This window comes from Zalophus californianus, chromosome 14 (genome assembly GCF_009762305.2).
Source record: "Zalophus californianus isolate mZalCal1 chromosome 14, mZalCal1.pri.v2, whole genome shotgun sequence".
NCBI classification, from domain to species: Eukaryota; Metazoa; Chordata; class Mammalia; order Carnivora; family Otariidae; genus Zalophus; species Zalophus californianus.
The window spans coordinates 73,696,095-73,722,753 of NC_045608.1; the positions used below are offsets into that span (position 1 = coordinate 73,696,095).

Below are 26,659 nucleotides of genomic sequence, written 5' to 3' on the forward strand. Positions count from 1 at the left end.
TCTGTTAGAAAAAACACACTACAAGTGGTTTTTCCTATCTTTCGCATGGATTTTTAGATCAAATTCTTTCTGTAATGTAATTAGCATATCAGAAGGACTGGCCATTTTTAAATTCAAATTACCTTCTGCTTGCTTCCTATTTCATTAGCAGGATTGAAATTAAATACAAGGAAACAATCTGTTACTAGAAATTTTTTTCATGTTGACATTCCAATCCCACCCCAGTCTATTCTACATTTACTAAGACTTGCTTTTACCTTCGAGCCGTGGGCTATTTTGATTAAATTTGAGATCTATTGCTGTAAATTGTTTTTTTGACTAAATTGTCTAGTTGTTTTATTTGATCCATCAATTCATTCAAAGTGATGGATTTCATAGCTCTTTTTAGACATAGCTTACCACAAAATCAACTTATGGAAGGAAAATTGATGAAGTAGAGAAATGAACCATTGACATCTAGTCACTTATGTTTGTCAGGAAAGGAAAGATAGTATTTAAAGATATTGTCACTTTATAAAGAAATACACACACTGTTTGTTGATATTATGAAAGCTCATCTCTATAGAAGAACTGTATGAAACTAAGTATGAAGTATGGCTTATTTCAAAGAAAAAAAATTAAAAGACAGGTAGGTATATAAACCAGAGTGAAACTTTGTTACAGTGTTTAAAGACGGTATCCAAGAAACATGTGAAACATTTTTCCAAAAAAGTGAGTATACTTGTGACAAATTATTCCTTCCCAATTACTCTGAATGATCTTGACTGGCCACTGCCATCACCATACCTGAATTTATTTTGGATATTGACTACGTAAAGACCATCAGTGATTGATTGATTATTATTTTTAAAAGATTTTATTTATTTATTTGACAGAGAGAGAGACACAGTGAGAGAGGGAACACAAGCAGGGGGAGTGGGAGAGGGAGAAGCAGGCTTCCCGCAGAGCAGGGAGCCCAATGCGGGGCTCGATCCCAGGACCCTGGGATCATGACCTGAGCCGAAGGCAGACACTTAACCGACTAAGCCACCCAGGCACCCCAAGACCATCAGTGATTTAATCTTGCAGGATGCTAGAAGACAAACACATTAAGATTGTCTTTCATGTTAGCACATACAGGGGAAAAATGAAAAATTCACTGAACAGCTAGATTATCAAAGAGTCAGGTAATTAGCATATATTCTTATAGGCATATTTTTCAACAAAGAAAAAATTTCAGCTTTTCTTGGAGATGTTTTGTGTAATGTGCCTGGAGTCTTGAAACACTATCTAGAGATGACTGTAACATTTATTATTGCAGAATAGCTATTTGTAGCAATTTTCAAATTTTTTAGGGAGGCATATAAGTGTTGTCCCTAAACAGTTGTCCTGGAAAGTTATGCCACTTTTTAATAATACCAAATTTCTGTAAAACATTCTAACACTTGTAGAATATTTTCAAACCTTACTGTTGATCCACACAGAGAATGGCATGGCTCACCTCCAGCTCCTCTGTTACCACACCTGATTCAGAATGAGTTTTGGCTCTTTCCAAATATCAAATTCAGCACTAAAGTACCAAGATTTTTACTGCTAAGATGTATTTCAAAGACACTTAAGGCAATTTTACAAGTAGAATTTTGAGAAACATCTTGAACAGGAACACTGTCATAAGAATGTGGCCTTAGGTGACTAATCATTTGTCATTTAGATATTAGAATTTGATGTAAATGTTTAAATCCCTCTCATTACTTTATAGCCTTACAACATAATAAAGGGAGATATAAATCATCAAAACAAAAAAAGAAACCTTAACTTTATTTGGACAAAGAACATCAGACTCACAAATTAGTTTTGGTCGTGCTCCCTACTAATTGGTTTCTCTACATGGCTATTTATGTCATCACAGATGCAAAAGCGAGGCCAAATAAATAACCGTCTAAACCCCTTTACTGCATTGCAGAGATGACTAAAGGTAAGAGGTAGGATGTGAGAAGAGCACTTGTGTTAATGAGCAAAAATAAATATATTTACACACATAAGACAATGGATAAATGGGATAGACTCTGGTTTTCTAAATAATCCTTTCATTTGTTTCTGCTAGTTATTACTATAATTGACACTACTATGTTCACTTACATTCAAAGCAAAAAAATAACTTTTCTTCAGCGCTCCAATACATAACACACTCTCTGTAATAAGGAACTCATGAAGTGCTCCACTAGATTATTGCCAGGAGAAAATTTGCTTTACAAATTTCTAACAAACAGGAGGTATTCTAAAGCAGTAGTCATAAAAGGAAAAATATTTTGACATAAGGGGTTTGTAAAACCATCACCAGGGTCAATAGTATAATGGCTGTCTTTTTTATTGACAGCAACATAACAACCATCTTTTGATATTATTATGTGAAAATCGAGACTATCACAGTTCCTGATGTAAATGCAGTGGGTGTGTTTGGTAAATTAATGGACAGTTGAAATATCCTGGGTCTTTGAATAAAAACTCAGAATTAAAATAGAAGGAGAATCCTTTGGATTTAAAATATTCAACTTCACTACTTAACCTACTTTGGAAAAAGTCATTTGATCTGACTCCTCATTTTCCTTCCCTGAGAATTCTCCTCTGTCAGGAAAGGGCGTCCTCTCTCATATGGTTTGCAGTAGAAAGAGGGAAAAGAGCATAGATTAGTGATGAAGGAAAAGGATTCCCATGTATCCTGATTCAGTTTTGGTGGTCAGTGGAAAGAGAGATGTCTAATTCTTACTTGGTTTTCCATTTGATTTACTCACTTGTCATTTCAAATATTTCATAATATGCTAAGGAATGAAAATTAGAAGGGACTGATCATAGAGGTCATCTGGTCCAAACTCCACTTGGTTGAGAAAACCAAGCACTACCTGTATCAGGTGGTTGTTGTGAGAATAAAATGAATTTATACATATATATGTAAAGTACTTAGAACCTGGCACCCAGGAAACATGCTATAAGTGTTCATCATCATTGCATACTCTAGGCATGTTTTTCTGAGTGCTTTTATCACTGACATTTAAGTAAGATTGTGTTTTCATTAAATAAAGAGTTGAATATAATCAAAATGGGCTCCACTATCTCATCCAGAGGGATGCCTTTTGCACCTAGTTAAGCAGGACTAGGGAAATGCCATCCAACTCTGCATGAGCTCTGATTGAGTAAAAAAATCTTTACATTTTTTTCCAAAAAATGAGATTTGAGCCTTCCATGTAGGATAATTCTCAGGCTGGGAATATTTAAATAGTTTTATGACAGAAGTCACATACATACAATGTTGATGCATACACCGTTGAAAAATTACTGGACTAACGGTTGCTATTTTTTAAATGGGAGTTCACATAAATATCTTAAATTCCTACTTCTTTTGGAAAAAGGGAAGACCTGACAATATGTCCTATGTACAGTGATCAGCTGGTGTGGAGCAGAGGTTCCCTCCTTGAGAGTGGAGAAGCAATGGCCAGAATGCCACAGTCCTTAGCGTTCCCTATCGCTTTGCATCTAGTGTTTGGACAAGTGTTCCCTCAAATATGTTTGCGTTCATGGTTCCTTCTTTTAGTCGGAAATCATGAACAGTGCAAATAAAAACAAGTGAGGAGCAATCCTGTTACGTGATACACAAATGGTGATTTCCTCTGAATGACATGGCTGGTTATTATATATGTTTGTTGCTTTTTTTTGGCTCTTCTATCTACTGCAGAGACTATAGGCATTAATATTTCAAAATGAGGGCTTTGTTTCAGAGTGGCAGCATGGCAGGCTGATCGTGTCATGAGCTTCCCAAATTTCTCATCCTTACATCCATCCATCAGAGTGGAAGTTAAGCTTTAGAGTGATTTTTAAAAGAATTTTGATATTCCACTTCAGGTTAACGTTACAGAATGTGTGGTGCTGTCATGCTGTCAGTTGCTGGTAACATGCTTGAAGTACAGCTTTAAGACCCCTAGCTCTGAGACTAATGCTTCAAAATCTGGTCCTCCGTTCAAAATTATTAATGAAATTGTTGCCTTTATTACTGTTTATATCATCATCAGCATCCAAATCTGGCCATCCCACCTTCAAAGGGGAACATAAGGAGATTGATGGATCAATTGATAGATGAAATATAATAAGTTTGAGGTCTCATCTTTTTTCCCAGGTGTTTTAAATAATCGGAGATTAGAGCTCTGTGAGGATACTTTCTCTTCATCGACTCTTCCAGTTTAGACCCACAGTTTAGACCAACTGTACTCAGGAAGGAACCATTCATTCTAGTAGATCTGAAAGACAGAGTTGACCGTGGGATAGTTGTAATAAGAGCTGTGTCACAAGGCGGTTAGTTGTGAGCAGACACAGAGACAGATGATTCTCTAAAACATCAGAGTTTAAGAGGAATCATTGCAGTCTTCGCTCCACGTCAGAAATAGGGAGGCAGTTTTACCTCTCCTGTTCATTTCTGATGTGGCTGATTTCTAACTCTGTTGACATCAAGAAAATGCTGTTTTCAACCCTATCCAAGTATGTGCAGATGAATTACATATACAAAAAGGCAAACGGGCATTTGAGTGTGCAAGTGTGAAAGCCTTTCAGAATTTGTAATTAGTTATAGGGACCCACGGCTTTTTTAAAAATGCAAAACTGTACATTCCTTCTTTATTCAGAATAGTTGAGTCTAAATTATAGCCTTTCTCATTTATGGTGACAGATTAAATAACAACTCTCCATCTTTATTTCCCAATGACCTAACTTTCCAATGATCTAATAAGGAGCAAATATTAAAATATGCTGTGGTGGCTTTCCACTCTGGCTGTCCAACAGACTCACGAAAAGGAGTGATTTGTGGTATCTTTATAAACCAAGAACAGTTAACATTTTTAGGTTTGTAGATTTAAAAAAAATAATTTCCATTTGCATAAGGATATTTCTGATTTATTCCCTCTCTTTCTCAAATGATACTCTCACCATCATCTTGTCTTGTGATTCTCAATTCTGACTGTGCAAGAGAAGTACTAGGAGTTTTATTATTTTAGATCTTGTTTAAATATCCAGTATTAGCCCTACCCTAAAGATTCTGATTTAATTGATTGCAATGAAGCTGAGTATTTTGTTCAAAACTCTGTAGGTGGCCCTAATGTGAAAACCACTGGTCTATTCTGTAACCTAAATGACTTCTCTTTCCCTTTAATGTTTCATACTGAGAACTCATTTCCCCTCCCTATTGTTTAGAAATTGGTCACCTAGGAACCTCTGAGCAGGTTGAACCTATGGATACCCCTCCTCAAAGTCTGAGAGATGCTGAGAGAAAACCCTCAGGAATCCAGGATTAAAGCATATTCCTGGATCTGCTCATAGAATCATGGAGGGTAAGCGTTTGAAGGGACCTTAGCTACTGTGTTACGGAACTGTTCCATTTTGTAGATAATGAAACAGAAGTATGAAGATGTAGGAATCAAAGAACTAGTGATAGTAGAGCTCAGATGAGAGCCAGATGTCCTGGGGCATCTGGGCTCGCTCAGTCTCTGCTCCATCCTGATGTCATCCCTGTTATAGGAGAGTAATGAATCCCTCCAGATAAGCTTCAAGGCAGAGGAAAGTCACATCCTAAGTCAAACCTACCAGGTGTGAAGTTTCTCTATGTGTTAAGCCTTCAAAGAAAATAGGACAAATGTTGCCTAACATTTCAAAGTACTACTTACTTTGAAAAGGATAGGCCTTGTAAGTTTTGAAACTTCTAAGTTGCTAACATTCAGTTATATGTTAGATCGTATTTCATGATCCAAACTTAATATCCAAGAGTTACTAGTTGTTTGAATACTAAATAATATTATTTATGACTATTGTTTTCACTCATGGTATTCCGTATTAGTGCAATGTATCTCCAAGTCTTGTAAATTAAAAAAAAATTACCCTCATCCAGAGGAATGGGGATGAAGGCAAAGATCAAATTGCACAGTTTTTCAGTTTCATTCAATCACTCTGGGATCACTTGCATAAGGAAAGATTGAACATAGCTTCTCTGTGAGAACCACCGCCTCAGTTTAGAAGATCTAGCTTGTTCAAAATGTGTAGAAGAGGGGCGCCTGGGTGGCTCAGTCGTTAAGCGTCTGCCTTCGGCTCAGGTCCTGATCCCAGGGTCCTGGATCGAGCCCCACATCGGGCTCCCTGCTCCGCGGGGAGCCTGTTTCTCCCTCTCCCACTCCCCCTGCTTGTGTTCCCTCTCGCGCTGTGTCTCTCTCTGTCAAATAAATAACTAAAATCTTTAAAAAATATGTAGGAGATACTGGCTTGGTCAGCAAATGTGCAGGTCACTTTCCCTGTAGAAACTGTCCCCCTATTTGTTGAGTGTGGAGGATGACTGCAGAGAATGGAGAGTAAGCTTGAATCTGGGACCTGTGAGTACAAGGAAATGGAACGTGGTGGACTGTCCTTTGGAATACAGAGGCCAAGAGCAGTCCACAATTGGGTGTCCCGGCCCCCTTCCCTTCCTATTGAGTAAGATACTGACCACAGGATTTCCCAAACAGCAAAGCCGCCATTTCTGTCAGTGGGATGACTAGAAGGAGTAAAGCCAGGGGTCAGTTACTGAAGGTGCAGGGAAGCCAGGTCCTACCCAGTTCACAGCAGCCTTACCGTTGCTCAGGCCTTTTCCAGCAGTGTCACTGGGGAGTATGCTTTCCCTTCAGCAATACTTACCAGTAGGAGGTAAGGAAGAAATTCCCAGAGAGGGAGAAGACTAAGGTTTGACCCCTGGACTGAGCTGAATTTCTCCCTTTGTTTCTTTGCTTTGGCAGACTGAAGTGAGCGGGTGCTAGGGGGCACCGTCATTGTTCCTTTAGTCTTTCGTTTGGCCTTCCTCCATGGTCTCAGTACCCACTCTTACACCTGGTATGTGGTGATTCAAGGGAACCTCTTCATGTATGTTCAAGGTGTGTCCTTTCTTTTCTTGACTGGATGTATAAACTGGTTGGCATGGATCAGATTTTCTTTTGGGCCAAGTCCATTATTTTAATATCCTCTTAACATTTTTCAAGTTTCTTGCTGAGGGATTTTACCCTTTTGTATTTTTCTAAATGACTACAGATATCTATTTTTAAATTCTTTAGTCATTTCAATAGAACATGGGGCAATAGAAGTTTCAGTGTGTAGGCTCAATTTGCCAGGAGAAATTCCCTGACTGGAATGGGGGACATTGAGATGTCTTCTCTGAAGATTATAAAGGCTAGTTGGACTAGTATCATTCTACAAAACTTTTATTAAGATCCTAAATGTAGCAAGAGGAATAGTCCAAGGGCTACACATCATTCAGTGTCATTCCAGTCTAAAGCCTATGTTGATTGAGCATTTGCAGATTTGGAAAGGAGATGTTGGTGGTGAGCAATCATGTGGGAAGTGGTAGCTTAAATAATTCTTCACTGGCAGTTCTTTGCTTATGTAAACATTTTGATTTAGGTAGGGTAGGAATCATTTATTCACCTTTTCATTTAGTTATTCAGTTCATATTTATTGAGTGTTTATGTTATGCCTGACACTGTAGCTGAAATATATCAATAAAAAAATACAATGTTCCTTCTTCTATGAACTTATATCTAGAAGGGGAAAGAAACACAAAGCAAGCAAGAAAATAATTAGATACCAATTTTACATAGTGATGATGCTTATCACGAAAATAAAGAAAGGGGGTAGAGAAGTACAGAAACTGGGGATGGGGGCTTTCAGATAGGGCAGTTGGAGGTCCTCAGGATGGATGGCTTTTGAGCAGAGGTCTAAATGATATGAAGTAGCAAGCTATGCAAAGTTCAGGAAGAAGCATATCCAGAGAGAAGGACCACGGAGCTTGGCTGGTGAGAGAAAAAACAAGCTTGCAAGCAAGAGTGGGATGTGAGAAATCATACAAGTCCTTGTAAACATAGAAAGGAGTTCGGATTTTATTCCTCTACTATAATAAGTAGCCATTAGAGGTTTTCAAGCTGAGGAATCTGCTTACATTATTTTGAAAAGATGTCCCTGGTGGCTGTGTGTAAGGGGAGAAGAATGGAAGCGGTGAGACCAGTTAGGAAACAACTTTAGTGGTGCAAGGAAGAGGTGAGTGCATGGGGAGGAGAAGAGACAAGTAGAGGTGAATAGATTTGGGCCATGCTGCAATTAGACTGTGTTGCCAGGCTGGCTGTGGAAGCTGAGCAAGAGAGAAGAATCAAGGGTGTCTCCTGGGGTTTGGAGTTCAACTGTGTGGATGATAGAGCTATTTACTAAGATGGCGTTCAGGTTTGGGTTCATTTAGGGATGGGGGAAATCAATAGTTCCAAAAGTTTGGGATTTCTGGTGGTGAAATCAATAATTTTGTTAGACTTCTGGATGGGACTATGTTAAAGAGCCATGAAGGACAGAGGAATTAGTCCTGATGTAGGACTAATCATATCTTCCTCTTCTTGACTGGTGTCTTTTTAAATCAAAGTGTGGTCAGTACCATCAGTGGCCTCAGCCTTGTAGGAAATGTACATGGATCTCACTATAGTCCTATTAATCAGAATCTGCATTTTAACAAGATCTCCATGAGATCCCTATGCACATTCACGTGTGTTAGGAAGAAGTAACTGAATCTAATCATGAGAAAACATCAGACAAATCCAAATTGAGGGACATTCTACAAAACAACTTGTCCATAATCCTCAAAAAATCAAGGTCATGAATGTCAAAGAGCTGGAGCTGTTCTAGATTAAAGAAAAATAGACGTGATAATTAAGCAGAACACGTGATCCTGGATTGGAGTTGGATTCTTTTGCCTTAAAAGATATTCTTGAGATAGCTGAGCAAGTTTGAATGGCACTTCTGGGTGAAGGGTATATAGGAGTTTCTTACTTAAAAAGGTGGCTACCTTTTTTGTGTATGTTTGAAGGTTTTGTTTTTTTGTTTTTGTTCTGCTTTGTTTGTAATTTTGACTGGTATGGGCCATTTGCTGCAGTGTTGAGATAGAATGTGATGGAGCTTGTTGGTGGTGGGGGATGGTTTCTGGCAGCCTCACTTCAATCCAACAATGCCTTCCTTCAAATCTCAGCTAGTGGGGGCCGAACTCTCACCAGGCTTACAAGGTGCTCTGCAGGCCTCACACACATTTTACTCTGAGTGGTATCACAGGCTGAGAAAGGGAAGTCTCATTAAGTCTCTGAGAGGGACCAAGAGAAAAAACTTGGGTAAACATAGAGATCACCATGGCATTCAGTCCTGAAATGGCTATAAGAAGACACCATAGAAACGTTTATAACTCTGGATCCCTTTTCCTTCTGGTTGATTTTTCCATCAATGATTGTATAATGTTAAAAACTTTATACTTGTCTCCTCCTGTACTTGTAGAAATTTATGTCTTTTTATTTAAAATTGTCAAGGTAGTACGCTAGTTCTATCTTTGAAGCACAAATACAATTTTCACAACCATAAATGGTAATGATTTGCTCTGTATGTTGGAGAATCCATGAGCACGTTTGTCTTTATCCCAATGTGGTTGAAGATTTCCCTCACTGAAAAGATCTTAATCCAGTAGTGTTGACTTGAGGATCCTAGCACAGGTAATTTATAAGTTTAGAGATGAGGTGCTATCATGGCCTGAAAATGAAGGGCAGAGAATTCTTAGAAAATATTAATAGAGTTGAATGAATCTCAAGGTTAACTCAGCATTCACCATGCAGGTATCTTTAATTGTTGTTTGAAACTTCAGTTCCTACATCAAAGATCAGGTTTCAAGAGCCTGGATTTCATGTTGAGTAGGAAGAATGCTTTAGAAAAGTGTTTATTTTTTTCTCCATTGGAAAATATAATTAGGTCCCAGATGCACAGATTAAATAAGTAAATACAGCTCCATCAAAACCATGCATTTATTACTCATAACTTGGTACAAACCCATTTCATAGGAAATCATGTGCTCATTTTTCCAAAATTGTTCTACTGTAGAACACCTGATTTAGCTGCTTAATCGAGACCCCACTGTGGTAAAAGCAAATGATGTATTGAGTCCACTTGATTTGTTCCCAAGCTCTGGGATTTCCTTGAGAGATATGAAACACTTTGCTACAGCTTCCTTTTTTATTTCTGACACCCACACTCTGTGCTCTGTGGAGAGTCCGTTTTTGAAATATGTTGACAGCCCTCACAGATAAGCAGTGTCCTGAGCCTTAGGTCAAGGACTGGAAAATGTACTGGTATCTGAATCACCTGCTTCACTCAGAACCCACCTCTTAGGGAGATGGAGCTGGGTGTAGCATGGAGGCTATTGTGTGTTACCTTGTGGGGGGCAAATCTTTGATTAGAGGAGCAGTATCTCTTTTTATCTCCTTGCTTTGCTATTCACTTTGATATCAAAGTGTATACAAGCATAAGTAGCCAAAGGAAAAATGAAAAAAATACAGCATTCGCAACACTCTCAAACACTGTTTTCTGTCCCCATGAATATTTTTAAGAGGTTAAATGTATGCCTAACTCAAAAGTTATTATTACAGGAATTATCATGATGAAAATTATCATAATAATGATTCTTTACTTTAAGCTCTTTCTTTCGTGTTAGGTTTAAGTAACTCAGGTGTTGAGAAAGCAAACTTTCTTTTCCTCAGTCACTTGAAATGTTTCTCACTTCCAACATGACCCAGGCATGGAGAATGTGTTAGGGAGTAGGTTGCATTCACCTGCGAGGACCTGGGGGAAAACAAACACGTCTCTAAGACTTCTGTTGAACAGGGGAGAAGTTATGAGGGACCAAAGCAGTGGCTGATGGGGTACATTTATTACTCCCTGACAGTCTCTGCTTATTCAATGTATTTTGAAAAATATTCAAAATCTGTTCAAACTAAATGTTTCTAAAACTGCTTACTTAGTAAAATAGTATAAAGAACCACTGGTTGTTACTATTTTCAACTGAAATAAAGGCATTAAAATATTTATTTTAAGACTCTGTGGCTCTTTAATGATGGATTAATATGACTGCTAATACTAATGCAAAGTTTTGGCAAATTGAACATTCTTAAAATAAGAAATGTGTGACTCTCAAATAGCTGTGCCAATGTACTTCATGTTGGATACCCTTGGCTCTTAGCCACTGTGAAACAAATATGAATTTCCCTGGAATCTGAGGGAGCCATATACTGACCTGGGACTTTTTCTTGGGTTAGCTAGATCGGGCTCTGGCATCTCATGAGTCTCAAAGGAAATTTCATCTTCCATTTTGCAGTCTTTACATCAAGAAATAGTATTCATTTAACAACTTTTTTGTAGTCACCTGCTCCTCAGTCAGGAACTTAGGCACTCCCTCTACTTGCTAAATCTAGGGAAAACAAGAAGCCACCAAGATTGTTCATGCAATCAATGAATCCACGAACACTGGTAATACCAATCTCTATCAGTTCCCCAAAGCCATGCCAATTAAACATACCATCTATTAAAAAAACAACAAAACCACCTAGCATCCTTATTTTGCAACTCATCAAGGAGTTGGTTTAATATCTCACTCTACCTGCACACCAGTAACCAAGTTTACAAAGGCATACAAATCTACTACTCTCTTCTCAACATCTCTTTGCAGGAATTCTCAAGCTACCTCTTTGAGCATCTGTATGTAACCCTTATCATGCTAGGGTCTTATCTTGCTCTCAGCATCCTCACAATATGGTAGGTGAGAAAACAAAAATAAACCTGAAACAATTCAAGGGTTACATAATCAATCAATTCAATGAGATCAATTCAGGTATGTTATTAGCTATTTTTTTTTTTCAAAGAAAACTATTTGAGAAGGCAGGACTGATTTGAGGCTATAGGAATATGTGAAGGATTTAAATTAGTCAAAGTGATGGGTTTCAGTACTTCAGGAGGGGAAAGCAACCTGAACAAAGATATTGAAGTGGAAAGGAATTTGCTCTAACAGACTTGGAGGAAATTGATCTGATTAGTGTGAAGAACTTACATTAGAAATTACTAAATATTGGGTGCCTGGGTGGCTCAGTTGGTTCAGCGACTGCCTTCAGCTCAGGTCATGATCCTGGAGTCCTGGGATCGAGTCCCACATCAGGCTCCCTGCTCAGCAGGGAGTCTGCTTCTCCCTCTGACCCTCTTCCCTCTCGTGCTCTCCATCTCTCATTCTCTCTCTCTCTCTCAAATAAATAAATAAAATCTTTAAAAAAAAAGAAATTACTAAATATGAAATGTCAGAATATGGAAGTGAGGCAGAAATACATATTTGGTGCTATAGGAATTAATAAACCAAATTTTGAGAAATGGCAGGACATGTTAAAAAACCCATACTTCTATACTAAACTAACTGAAAGAAAAGATACTGAAAATGTTATATACTATATGATTCCATTTATTTGACATTCTTGAAAAGGCAAAGCCATAGGGAGAGAAAACCGATCAGTAATTGCTGGGAGGTTGGGCTCCAGGGGCATGGAGGGATTTTTTGAAATGATGGAACTATTTTCTATCTTGATTGTCATGCAGACTAAATGACTTTATACATTTACCAAACTTGCAGAATCACACACTAAAAATATGAATTTTGCTGTCTCTACAATATGCTCTTCAAATATAGAAAAAAAATCTTATGTAAGGACAAATATGGGTTAAAATGGGGATGAATGTTGACAGGAACAAATAGAAGGAAGAATTGTTAAAATTTATTGCTCCAATATATTAATCAAAAAGTTTGAAATTTTCAGACCTATCAAAGGAGATAATATGTGGAATATAAATACATGTGTGTGGATATATATGTGTAATTTTACAATGTCTTTGAGAAGTACAATAGCCTAGTTAGATTAGCTTTCAGGATGTTTTGTTAGTTACTATCAAGCTGGGATGGTTAGGTGGATGGGAAACATGAGTCATTAACACCATGTTAAAACTACTAACAACTAGCAAAAATAACATTCAAAAAAGTAAAGAATTACATCAATACCAACCTTCTCAATATCAGAAGTGTCTAAATCTCTTAAAAGCAAACATGGTAGGTTTGAGCCAATGGGATTGATTAGAAGATATTGAGCTCATTCTGAAATGTCGAAGCACTTTATGAGGTTTAATAAAATAAACTGGCATTTAGTTTTTCTTTTCCTGCTTTGAGAAATCACCCATTATGTGCCATGTCAGTATGCAGAAAAAAAGTCTCTGAATGTTTTGATGGGTCCTGAATTTGAGGATAAGTCTTTCCTGAGGGTTAGAGTTTTCTTGTAGCGGTCGGCAAGAGGCAGGGTTGTTGGCCAGGTTTTGTATAAGACGTCACTTTTGCCCTAAGAACATAACCCCATCAGGAACTTGGAGCTTTATAGGGGTGACTGCAACAACTTGACTCACCCCCCCAAGCCCCTCACCTTTGACAAGTTAAGCTAACTCTATCAATACCCATATTGTTTGACAGCACTATGGAAACAAGCCTGTCTTATTAATGGTGAGTGTGTATCACTTATAATACCTTTATATGGTTAGGTACCACCCACAATGTTTGTTAGTGATGTTTTAATAGTTTTGTTCTTGAACACTCAGTGGAGAACTGACCAAGTGCATCGACACCTGAACTCACAGGTGAGTTCTGAAAATGGGACACCTCCATGTTGGCAAAGGATACACTGTGAAAAACCACCCATGTCTCACCCAGGGGAAAAAAAGTTCAGAAAATAAATGAGACCTTTAAATTAGCCTTATTACTTTCTTACCTCAGGGGATCTCATCTATCTTTGAATATAGGAATATACATGGTACTCAGTCTTTGTCTTTCAGATCTTTTTCTTGCCCCCAGTCTGTTTGTATCTTTCAAAAGAGAGTTAATTTTGCACTAGTTACACGCTAAGCATTGATTTAAAAAAAGCACTAGCCAGAAGCCAGAGGAGTTTCTGTCATAATTAAAATCGTATCCTGTAAGAACAAACAAAATTGGTTATATATTATGCCATTATAAGTGCTTATATTTTGTTCATTGTTTACTACATAAGATACTGTTCATCTTTTGTATTCATCTGGATGAACTCAGTAATGCTGTGGTGACAAGCTACACACCTAAGTAGCGTATGTCTTGGTCACATATAGTCTAGGTGACCCATCAGAGCAGTTTTTGTCTGCACAGTGCCCCAGCATTCTAGGCTCCTGAAGTTCTCAGACATCTCCATTTTGACCTGTGATTCCGTAATCACTGAGGTGAGCATGCACCAGCTCAGAAATGTTTCCTTCTGCCCAATTAGCACTGGGTATTATACGCAAATTGATAAACAATTGAATACGACATCTGAAACTAATGATGTACTATATGTTGGCTAATTTAATTTAAATAAATTAAAAAAATGAAAAAAAAAAGAAATGTTTCCTTCTGGAAGTGACACATATCACTTCTGTTCATATTTCATTTGCCAAAACCAGTCACATAACCAAAGCAAACTTCAGAGGACAAGAGAGTGCAAACATTCATTGACACAGAAGTAGAGAAGAACTGGAAACTTGGGAACATTAGAAATCTCCACCAGTCGTCCACAAGAAATGCTACATGTCACCCTGTTCAAACAAAGCCAATATGCTAGTGGATTATGTTTTTTCGATATATTAATTTATGATTGATCATGCAGTTCTTGACTGCCCACACTGAATCAACTTATCTGTAGTAAAAAATGTAAAACAGTCATCATGTTGTACACATCCAAACACATATACATACCTTGAAAAGCTTCCAATTTTCTTTCTTTCTTTTTAAAGATTTTATTTATTTATTTGACAGAGAGAGACACAGCGAGAGCAGGAACACAAGCAGGGGGAGTGGGAGAGGGAGAAGCAGGCTCCCTGCTCAGCAGGGAGCCCGATGCGGGGCTCGATCCCAGGACCCTGGGATCATGACCTGAGCCGAAAGGAGACGTTTAACCGACTGAGCCACCCAGGCGCCCCAAAAAGCTTCCAATTTTCAACTGGAATACAGATCTAAATACCCCCACCTTACTAAAATAACAGAATTAATATGATAAAATAATTAGAATAGCAAAATAAAAAGTAGTCATTAAATATCTAGCTGTACTCAACAATGAGAAGTCTTTACTGGGCTAGGAACTCTGAAAAATTTCCAAGAGAAAGTGAAAGGGAAGCAGTGATGTTAAAATGAGCCCCCAATGAAAAGATACAACCCAGGGTCCACTGGGAACTTTTCCTAAGGAAAGATAGTTATTAGAGCAATTAATATGTGATAAAATCTTTTGAGTGAAGTTTTCCCAATCAGAAAATAACATTCGTTGAAGCCACTGAAGTTTGGAGTAATTTATTGTAGTACATTATTGCATAAAAGCTTAACTAGTATGAGAGTCAAAGCCAAATTGTTTGGAGCAAACATGCTAGACATGCTTTAGTTAAGTAGATAATAGTTGATTATAAAATAATTACTCACCTCAATACATCTATTGACCATCTACCTACATGCCATGTAAGATACTATTCACCCTTCAAAAATTAAGTATGAACATTATTAAACAGATCCTACATTAATTTCTTTAAAAAATTGGGCTATTTTTCTTTAATGCTTTGTAAAAGTACATTCATGCCCATTCATGTCCAGATAATAATATTTTGTATTATACTGATTTTTAAAAAATTTTTTTTTGAAATTCTAGTTAATGTACAGTGTGATATTAGTTTCAGGTGTACAATATAGTGATTCAACACTTCCATACATCACCCGGTGCTCATCATGACAAGTGCACTCCTTAATCCCCATCACGTATTTAACTGATTTTTAAAAAGCTTAAAAAGTTAGATTTTAATTTTTTTTTTTTTTTTTAGAGAGGGAGAGAGCGGGGAGGGACAGGCAGAGAAGGAGAGAAAGAATTCCAAGCAGGCTCCATGCCCAGTGTGGAGCCCTGACACAGGGCTTGATCTCAGCACCCTGAGATCATGACCTGAGCCCAAATCAAAAGTCAGATGCCCAACTGACTGAGCCACCCAGGTGCCCCAGGTTTTACTGTTAGTTAAGAATCTAAATAATCATAATTTTATTCTTCTAACTCCGGTTTTTCAGCATTTGTATAAATTGAAGTATTGAGAATATTGATCTGAAAATGTTGTTGAAAACAAGTAAACATCTTCAACATATACAGTAGAAGATCACATGCTCACAGTGTACCACACACTGAGGGGTTTGAGTTGAAAGGGGAGGAGTTAAATAAGGCACTGACTGCATTTTTTAAATGGTTGAAAAGTAAAAAATTAAAAAGAAAATGGTTGAAAAGTAAGCCTAGTGTTGTTTATGTTCCTTTTTTTAGATGGCTTTATTGAACTTTAATTGACTGCATTTCTTTAAATGGTTGAAAAATAAGCCTAGTGTTAAGTTTATGTTGCTTTTTTTAGATGGCTTTATTGAACTTTAATTGACATATAAACTGCACATAATTATAGTCCATAATATGATACATTTTGATATGTGGCTATACCGATGAAACCATCCCCATAGTCAAGACAATGACCACATCTGTCATCTCTAAGGCTTCCTCCTGGTCATATGTAATCCCTTCCACATACCCCATTCTCTTGGTAAAATGAAACTTTCAGGTTCCATTGTAAATTATCAGGTCTCTCACTTAGCAGGCTCCCAATAAATCTGGTTGAACAACACTTAATTCTAGGGAATACTGTGCTTTCTTTCATATATATTTACCAGAAATATCTATCAAAATGTTTTTCAGGCATGCAACTCTATGAAGTGATTATCGTTTTTATTAGCCTTTTTATATAAAAGAGGAAATAAGGGATTGGAGAGAGGTGATGGAATTGGTTCTGAATTTTAAACATAGGACCTCATAAAGTGTGTAGGTGCTCACTAAATACCCAACTGACTGAGCCACCCAGGTGCCCCATGGATTTTTTTTTAAAGTAGGCTCCACACTTGTGACCCTGAAATCAAGAGTCACACGCTTTACCGACTGAGCTAGCCAGGCACCCTACTCATTATGAATTTTAAGAGGTGATAGCAGAAGCAATATTAAAGTAGCTTGACTACGGAACCCTTCTTATGCACACACAATTATTAATATCTCTAGATGTAGTGTTCCTTAGAAAAGAACTTGACCTAAATGATGGCTTTTAAAATCTGAGTTTCTGTGATTCCAAACTAAGTAACAAAGACATTTTAGGAATTACTTTTGTTAATAACTTTCTTATTTCTTTTTTTAAGATTATATTTATTTATTTGAGAGAGAGAGAATGAGAGATAGACAGCACAAGAGAGAAGAGGGTCAGAGGGAGAAGCAGACTCCCTGCTGAGCAGGGAGCCCGATGTGGGACTCGATCCCGGGACTCCAGGATCATGAGCCGAAGGCAGTCGCTTAACCAACCGAGCCACCCAGGTGCCCCAATAACTTTCTTATTTCAAGTGGTTTAAAGATAAAATGAAGAAGAATTTAACCAAAGTACATATATATATATATATGTATATATACATACATACAAAATATACATACACACACATGTATATGTACATGTGGAAGGATGGCACATAAAACTAATCACTTATGACATACTTACCATCTTCTTGATGCAAATGAGAATTTTAAGTCTCAGCATGGGGAATAGAATGAATAAAGACTAGGTCCTCTGTCATTCTCTGCAATTATGGCCTTAATTGGCATAATTCAGAGAAGAAACACGATGTCATGGCTTAGAAAATGCTAATACCTTGTCCTTATTTTGCTGTCAGTTGTGGCTCCTTCCTCTAGGGCTCTGTGGTCCTTGTTTGTCGCTGTGGCGAGAATGTCCTTAAAAGGGTTTGCTGTACTCCTGTCTATATTCCATCTGCTTCTTATTCAAGGATCTTAGATCCTTAAGTGAAAGTTTGGGCTGTGTATTTTCTGGTTGTTAGAAATCCGGTTTTGCCGCTAATGAGTTGAGGCAAGGCTGAAGGTGCCCAGCAATAGACAAGGCATTTCTGTGACTTATTTATCTCCTTAACTAGTAGGAGAGAGAGTTGCCAATATATTTACCTTTAATTGCGACATAAGATTATAATAACTATGGTGAGGGAGTCAAAGTTTCTCATTGCAATTTTCATTGAGAAAAAATATACACATTTGTACCATTATGCCTCAAGGAGTTTCCTTAATTCATTACTGGCAATTCTATTGTAAATCACATTTACTTTAAGAGTGCAGTATTTCCTGCTTTGAATCATTTTCATAAATATTTCTTCCAACTTTTAATATTTCAATTATGAAAAAAAGATTTGCTGAAATATAAAGCACAGAATGGACAAGAGACTCCTGTCCGTTTCCTTGAAAACTTCCTTGCTAAGGATGTCAAGATAGTGAACAGATTCCTTTATTTATTGACTCATTCAGCAAACATTTACTGTTTGGACACCTATAGTGATGTCAGACACGTGAAAATTTTATAAGTAAATTATTTAAAAACACTGTGCATTTAACATGTAAGATCAAAGATTACAAATAGCTTTTGGCAGAACTTGAAGTAAAACCTAAGCCTTTTGATGTAGAATTCTTGCTCATCTTACTCTATCCAGAACCTGGGAAAACCCCTACTGCTATAATTTTATACATAGAGGCTTCCAAAATGATCCTGCTACTTGGAAATGCCCAAGTCTCTATGGAGCACCCTATTCTACTACAGATAAATCTTGTATCATAAATCCCCCTGGGCATAGAGTACAAGAAGCAGAAGTGCTTTGTCTAAAACCTGGTCAAATGCAGGTTATTCAGTATATAAATGACTTAGAGCCACCTGCCAAGTTTACCAAAGATATTAGAATCTGTATCCATTTGATTAGTTGCATTAGTGGCAGTTGAAGTCATCATCTAATTAGGCTTTTAGATATTCATTGTCATTCTTAAAGACCCATTCACCTTCTACACAGGTCCATGTAGAAAAACAGGTGGAAATGTGATAGGAAGTACTTTCTTTACATCATTCAAGTTCTTAACAACGAAGTGACACTAATATCTGCAATTAGTTCGAAGAATAACTGTCCCTTTGGATATATTCTCTAGGTTTGTGTTGCATGGTTTCAGTATCAGAGACTCAGAAATTAATCTTTTGGTCACACTGACCCTTAACCTATAGATTAAGGGAAAAAATGGCAAACATGGGATGGATTTGAGACTCCTGTTGAGCCTCCTGTGAAGTAGAATTTGATTAAGCCCTAAGTTCTGACTCTAATCTTTGAATTGCAGTGCCTTTCCTGTTATTCAATCATTAGTGACACCTCAGGATCAATGTTCTATTCTGGAAAGGTTCCTGTTCCCCAGTGCCAGTTATCTTGGAAAATAATTGCACGCTCTTTTGTGAAAATGTAGAAAGAAAACATTCTCAATGTATTTGTAATGTTGCAGTGTCCTTCCTAGAGAGCAAGGGTGGTTCTTTGAATTAAGATAGGGCTTACTCTAGGTTTGAATTTCATCAAACTGAGAGAACAATTATTAGCACTCTCAATCAAATTACTACATTTTATCCTGGGCATCCATATTAATGAGTTCATCCTGTTCTGAAATTGTCCTTCTTCCTTAGAATCCATTCCCATACATGTTTCTCTCTCTCTCTCTTTTTTGCTTATATAATTAGCAAGTTCCGTCTTTCTTTTAGTTGTAAGATTGCTTTTTCCAGGTTTGAAATTGTGTTGCCCCCACTCTAGGGCAAGCTGGCTTAGGTCCAGAGCTACAGGCCTAACTGCCTTCCATTACGTGGTTAGAACACTACCCTTGGAACCACTCATTACTACTGCATCCAGACCCTATATACTGCCAGCGCTGTCATGAGTATCTGACCCCTTTGACTTTTATAGGAGACTCCCACCCAGACATGCATTAGATCGAATGCCTTATACCAAGAAGATGACTAATATTTACCACATTTTATAGATGGAGAAATATAAGAAAATGAGAAGTTCTTATTAACTTTGTATCTTCATTCTGATCATTTGTGCTTTTATCAGTTCCTTTAAAATGTCTTCTCTCTCAAGACTCTCACCTAACATGTGACTATAAAAATAAATTGGTCCAATTTATTTAAGATGGGCTGAGTAGTTCTAACAAAAGCCTGTATTTTATATGCAGTATGCAGGGATTTTCCTCCATTCTCTCAATCTGCAGTAGTAATGAAATCTGTAGCTAAAAATTTCACAGAACAGGAACAACTTAGTGGTTATAGCAGCGATGCATATTTTGGGAGATATTGATGGCTACGGTACTGAGAATTTTCAAGTCAGTTTGGAAATAGAACATTTAAATATATATTAGAAATATAATAAAAATATATTATGGTCTTAGAAAGTTTTACCATACTGATGATAAAAAGAAATCATATTTCATTTAATTATAATGTAAAATTATTTATTAAGACAGTCTTACTATTTCTTGAAAATATAGTTTTAAAAAGTAATCACTTAGCATGGGATTCTTTGCTATGACCAAATCTTCATGTACTAGTTGTTATTTTTTTTTAAAGATTTTATTTATTTATTTGAGAGAGAGAATGAGAGAGAGCGCACATGAGAGGGGGGAGGGGCAGAGGGAGAAGCAGACTCCCTGCTGAGCAGGGAACCTGATGCGGGACTTGATCCTGGGACTCCAGGATCATGACCTGAGCCGAAGGCAGTCGCTTAACCAACCGAGCCACCGAGGTGCCCCACTAGTTGTTATTTTTGCAAATTATTTTTTAATATCATATATGATCAAGTATAAGGCAACATCATTTCCCAAATTATACCTTAAAAAAGAGATGTTTATCTTCTACTGGTGTCATTATAAATCTCTTATAATGGAACATTCATGAAAGTACTTTAATTTGATCAAAAAAGTATTTTGGGAGGAAGAAAATTTTTGCCTGAAATTACATCAATCAATGTTAGTCTGGACGCTTGGAAAAATTACCTGATAATCGGTTAAAAGGCTGGCAAAAAAATTTAAGAAAATTCAATTATTCCTGAGCATATGACATCATAATTTGAACTGTTTGCAGATAAAAAAATAGCAAAAGTTGTGAACAAAAACACTATTTTGGTCACATGTTTGGGGAAAATGAAGAAATCACCATATATTTGCTTATACTTACATAGTAGGCACATAAAACCTTTTATTTTGTAGCTCACTATAAAGCTAGCATTAAGCAAATATATGTCCATGCATGTGCATGTATAAGACTATACTTATGTTTATACATATAATTACATATGTTGATATGTGACTATATTTATGTGACATATGTGTTTCTTTCCTATCTGCTTAGTTTTATTAAAAAGGATTTATTTGTCCTTAATCAATTTGATATATGAGTTAAATAATTTTGTAATTGTAATTATGTTCATAATTATACTTACAGCATTTTTTGTTAATAAAGGGGTACAATACTGGAATATGGCTTACCCACTGTACTGTGGCTTCTTTGCAAGTCAAGACTTGCATAAAGGCTATATGTAAACATTACTCATGAAACCATTTGGTCTTCCCATTCAATAGTTCTTTAACATATAAAGAATTAGACTGAGTTACAGTAATTTCCACATAAGGTCCCAGTGTATGTTCATTTCACATCCTAAGAAACTGAAGCAAAATGAAGTTAGAAGTGGGAGGTTAAGAACACACCATAGAGAGTAGATACTCTACCTATAATGATGTGAACAAGTCTATTCTGATGTCTAAAATAGGTCTTCGTGTGTTATGTATGTAGAGTAATTTGCTAATAGAAGTTCACTTAAGCGTATATATTTCTTGAACTTGCATCTTTAAAAGTAGTTAGCAAAACTAGCACGACCTGGGTGTCCAGTCTTGTGACTTTTAGTCATGCTGCGGGATTTCCTCAAACTGGGGAGGGGCTGATTTTTATTTGTGATTAGACAGACTATATATGAACTGAAAATCAGCAGAGGGTGGAGGCAAACCCAGGCGTGACTACTTGGCAAAGACTTCCCTGCCACTCCAGGAGAAGGGTGAGTTGGGTAACCTCTGATCTCATCAGTGTGAGGTTTGAGTGGCTAGACAAGATGGCAATTTTTAAGAGTATTGGGAAGGAATGAAAGGCAGTTATCTTGCCCAAAGAGTTAAATGAGTGGCTCATGTCACCAAGGATAAGAGAGAAGAAACCACAGATATTTGTTGTTTAAAGCTTTAAAATCTTCATTTTCTCTTAGAGCCCCTCTTATAGTTTTCTTTCGTGTTCTTCACTTTATGCCCCATGCCTAGCAGAGTATCAGGCACACCTTAATAAATGTTTGTTGAGTGAATAAATGACTGTGCAACCCTCTTAACTCTATCATCAGGCTGCACCCCAAATTCACTTTCTCCACTGCTAACAGGTTATTATGCAAAAATATATACACATACCTTAATAAATTGTAATGTTCTCTATTAAAATATTTTGTTTCTCTGTTTAAGACTACTTCAATATTAATTTTATTTTGATTGAGGCAATACATCTCATAGTTTTTAAAAAATGGTGATAACTCTATAAACCAGCACAGATCTCCTCCTAACCCCAATCTCAATCCCCACAGTAAAACATTTGAGTCATGTTTTTCATTGTACTTGCATTTTTCTAAATGGTTTGCTTATTGTGCTATTTCTTTACTCAGCAATTCTACACATTGTTTATTGACTGTCTGTTATAATGGTTGCAGACTTAGTTGTCTTATACATGTACATAGACTGTCTTTCCTTATCTCCACCCTCTATATATATTTTGGGAGGAAAGACATATTTTCCTGAAATTACATCGATCAATGTTAGTTTGGATGCTTGGAAAATTACCTGATAATTGATTAAAAGGCAGGCAAAGGAAATCAAGAAAGATTGAATTGTTAATAATTATTTAATTATTGCTCACATCATAGTTTATGGTTACTCTCTTGTCAGTGTTCCCATTATTCTTTTTTTTCTTTTTAAAGATTTTTTATTTTATTTATTTGACAGAGAGAGACACAGCGAGAGAGGGAACACAAGCAGGGGGAGTGGGAGAGGGAGAAGCCGACTTCCTGCCAAGCAGGAGCCTGAGGCGGGGCTCGATTCCAGGACCCTGGGATCATGACCTGAGCCAAAGGCAGACGCTTAACGACTGAGCCACCCAGGCGCCCCTGTGTTCCCATTATTCTGATTATATCCACATCTGAACAGAGTGGTATATTATCATTATGTTTCTTTTCTCTCATAGCCTTTTCACCCCCTGGAGTTAGTCATATTCTTTTTCAAATTTGTTTAGTAAACTTTGTATCTACTGTAAGTTATTCACAAATGCCCCCAAATGATGTTTCGAACAGTGACAGTCAGAATAGTCTAACTGCTATAATAAATATGCCCTCAAATCTCAGTGGCTTTATATGGTATACATTTATTTCTTGCTCATGTCATGGTCCAATGTGTGGCAGCTAGGCCTTCTATGACAAATGATCATTCAGAGCCACACATTTCTTTCATGTTGGGGCTCTCGTGTCTTCTAAAGCCTCAGAACTCTTTACTGCGCATTGCATCTGCCTACTAATAAGGAAAAGGGAAAGCATGGAGGATCTCATAAGTTACTTTATGGGAATGGCCTGGAAGTAGTGCCCACATACCACTGGCATTTTTGGGGTCCCATCTCTTTCTCTTTCTTGATTTATGAGCTTGTTTTGGAGATCCTTCTTTAAAAACAGTACAAGAAGTCCATTTTTGAATCCTGGCAGATCTGAAAATATCCTTAATCACACGTCACTGACATTTTGTTGGGGTATACAATTCTAGGTTCAAAATAATTTCATTTTTAAATGTGAAGACATTTAAAGAATCTTCTGGATCCATTATTGCTCTTGAGAAATCCAATGCAATTTTTATTCTTTTCCTTTTATGTGATCTGCTTTATGTTTCTGGAAGATGTTTTATGTTCTTTTTTATTCCTGGGCTTATAATATTTCAGAATGATGTATTTTGGTGTATTTAATTAATTGATCTTAAAAATTCTTCTCTTGGACTTTTAGTGGAAGTTTTGATCCCAAAGATTCATAGTCTTCATTTCTGGAATCATTTTTACACTACTTCTTTATTAAAATTTTTCATCCCTTTCTGGGTAAAAAGAACTCTTTTTCTGCAACTTTCTGGGATTCCCTTTAGTCAGAAAATTTTCCCCTTTTTCTAATTTTTTTTTATTTCCCTAGCTTTTTGTTCTATTTTCCTGAAGATTTTTTTTCATCATAATCTTAACAACCCATCTGTCAAATTTAAAAAATTTTGAGTAAATTTTCAACTTTGAGAGTTTTTTTTTCCTGTCTTGCATATAAATTTCTTTTTAATTCATTTTCTGTGGGAGCAGAGTAAAAATGTGTGTTTATCTTGTTAAACCACAAATTACTCTAGTTTACTTTCTCCAGAAAATAAACTTCTAGTCTCCTGGAGGCTGGGTTGAGCAGATGGAGGAACTTATGGTTGGTTGATTGCACGGCAGTGGAGAAGGAAGCTTTGAGTCCAAGCATTCTGTATACAGACGTCTAACCAAGCCCCTGTGTTCACCCTACCACCTGGCCTCCTTCTCTGCTGGTATTTCTGCCTCCTAGGCCCGAGCCTCCCAGGCAAATGCACAGAGAATCATCTTGCTTCTTATCCATAACCCCTCTATAGGCACACAGAGTGTAAACTCTTCTCTTCCAAGTCACTTACAAGCCTCCATCTGATTTACATTCTTCCAACCATCTCTTGCTGTTTATTTTATCTTTTGAGGTCTCTTCTTTCTATTTGTCTCTATTATTTAATAACATTTAAAAATCCACTTATTCTCACGTTAGAGGAGTTTGGGGAAGGGGAGGATGAAACACATGTGATCAGTTTGTCATTTTTAACTAGAGGTCTCCCATGTACGTACATGTATCTGTTTACTTCAGTGCTCTATTGGTTGATTGATAAACCCATTGACAAATTGTGTCTATTTAATTTGTGCCACAGAAACTCCAGGTACAGGAAGGCATTTATTTTTGATTATGACTCATGATGCTGCCCCCGTTTTCACTGGTTTTGCAGCGTCTTTTATTCTGCTCTACCTCTGGTCGACGTGGCCTTCATGAGGTGGCCCAGAATTACTTCTCTCCTGTTCTCCCACCATTCTCCGTGGAATCCCCCTTCCCACAGGGAAGGAAAAGGTTCACCACTTTCGAGTAGCTGAATAGCATTACTATGTAACGTTAGTGACTCTGGGCCTCAGAACCCAAAGATGGGACTTACGTGGCAGGTGACACCAGAAGGGCCGTCCCTGCAAAAGTGGGCCCTATGAGGCCGTTGGCCGCTTACCTGGGGAAGGGTGATGAGGAGAGCAGATGAGAAATGTCTGTGTTAGACTTTCTCACGGCAGGGACTTTTTCTAGAAAAAGGTGACAGCACAGTGTAGTGACCACCCTGAGCCCTGCCTTTGGGATCAGCAAACCTGAGTTCTACCTTTATGATCTTCATGATTCTGGGCACCTTGTTGGGACTTTCTCAATCTCCATTTCTTCTTTCTTAAAGTGGGGACAGTAAAAATAATAGATTCCTTGCCTATTTCAAAGCAGTGTGGTGAACATCAAATGAGATGATGGCTTGAATAATAGCTATTTGGATTAATGTAAGTGAACACATAAACTAGGTGAAGAATACGGATTTGAGATTCATTTTAAATTAATTTGCTGTATACAATAGAATAAATTCAGAGTTATGTTCTTTCTTTTATCTCTCTCTAGACCCGTGGACATATGCTTGTTATATACCCAGATATTGCTGGTGGATGCAAAACAGATTTGCATAAATATAGATTTATAAATATCGATTCCCAGTATGTATAGATTCCCATAAATATCGATTCCCAGTATATATATTTTGAAAATCTACAACCCAAACCTCCTATGCTTTCTCCTAGTAGTTCAGAATAATTTTTATTAATTGGACCTTACTTTAGGATAATGAAGTAGATAAGAGCTACTAAAGTAACATGTATAGACAACACATACGTATATAGAATTCACTGTGCCCAGGCACTATTCTATGCACTTTGATGATGTGAACTCATTTGCTTGCAATAACCCTATGAAGGCATTTTATTATCCCCATTTTCAAGACAAGAACAGAACTTCCATATTTTCTAATAGAATAGAGTCTTGTGGGACCAAATACTTTTGCCCACTGTCCTCTTCTCTATTTTGGTACTGTGTGTTCACCTTGGGTTTTGGTTTGGGGCTCTTCCTTCACCTCCTCCACCCACAGCCCTTCTCAGGGAGATGCTCCCTAGCTGGAAACGGCGGTGCCTCCCAGATGGTCCCGAAAGCCCCCTGTTGGAACTGGGTCAAACAATTAAAATTTAAATAGCATCTCATTGTTTCCCAACAATGGTTTGGAACATTTAAATTTTCTTCACGGAGGAATAATTCAAGTGTTATTATATGTATGCAACCTTGGATTCTCCCCTTTACTGTCAGTCCATAAACTAGGGATACCAGATTCAGTCTAAACTGTGACCTCAAGAGAGCCAGCCAGGATCTTTCTTGTGGACAGAAGTAGCCAACGTGTCTAGAAAAACGTGCCACATAGTAGGTACTTCATAATTATTTATTCAGTGAATGTGGACACTCTTGATTTCCTTTGATCTCATCGACATGACCTCTATTTACTATCCTATCGGTCTCTGGAGTGACGGTAGGAGGCAAACAGTTAGGATGGTGTATACTGATTAATGTATTCACATTAACAGG

At 37.3% G+C, this 26,659-nt stretch overlaps 1 protein-coding gene across 2 annotated transcripts in view; it reads left to right on the top strand.

Annotated features, from left to right (window-relative positions):
• The window catches only part of RAB27B (RAB27B, member RAS oncogene family), a 140,976-nt gene that overhangs the window by 59,238 nt on the left and 55,079 nt on the right, over positions 1-26,659 (top strand). The window lies entirely within an intron of this gene.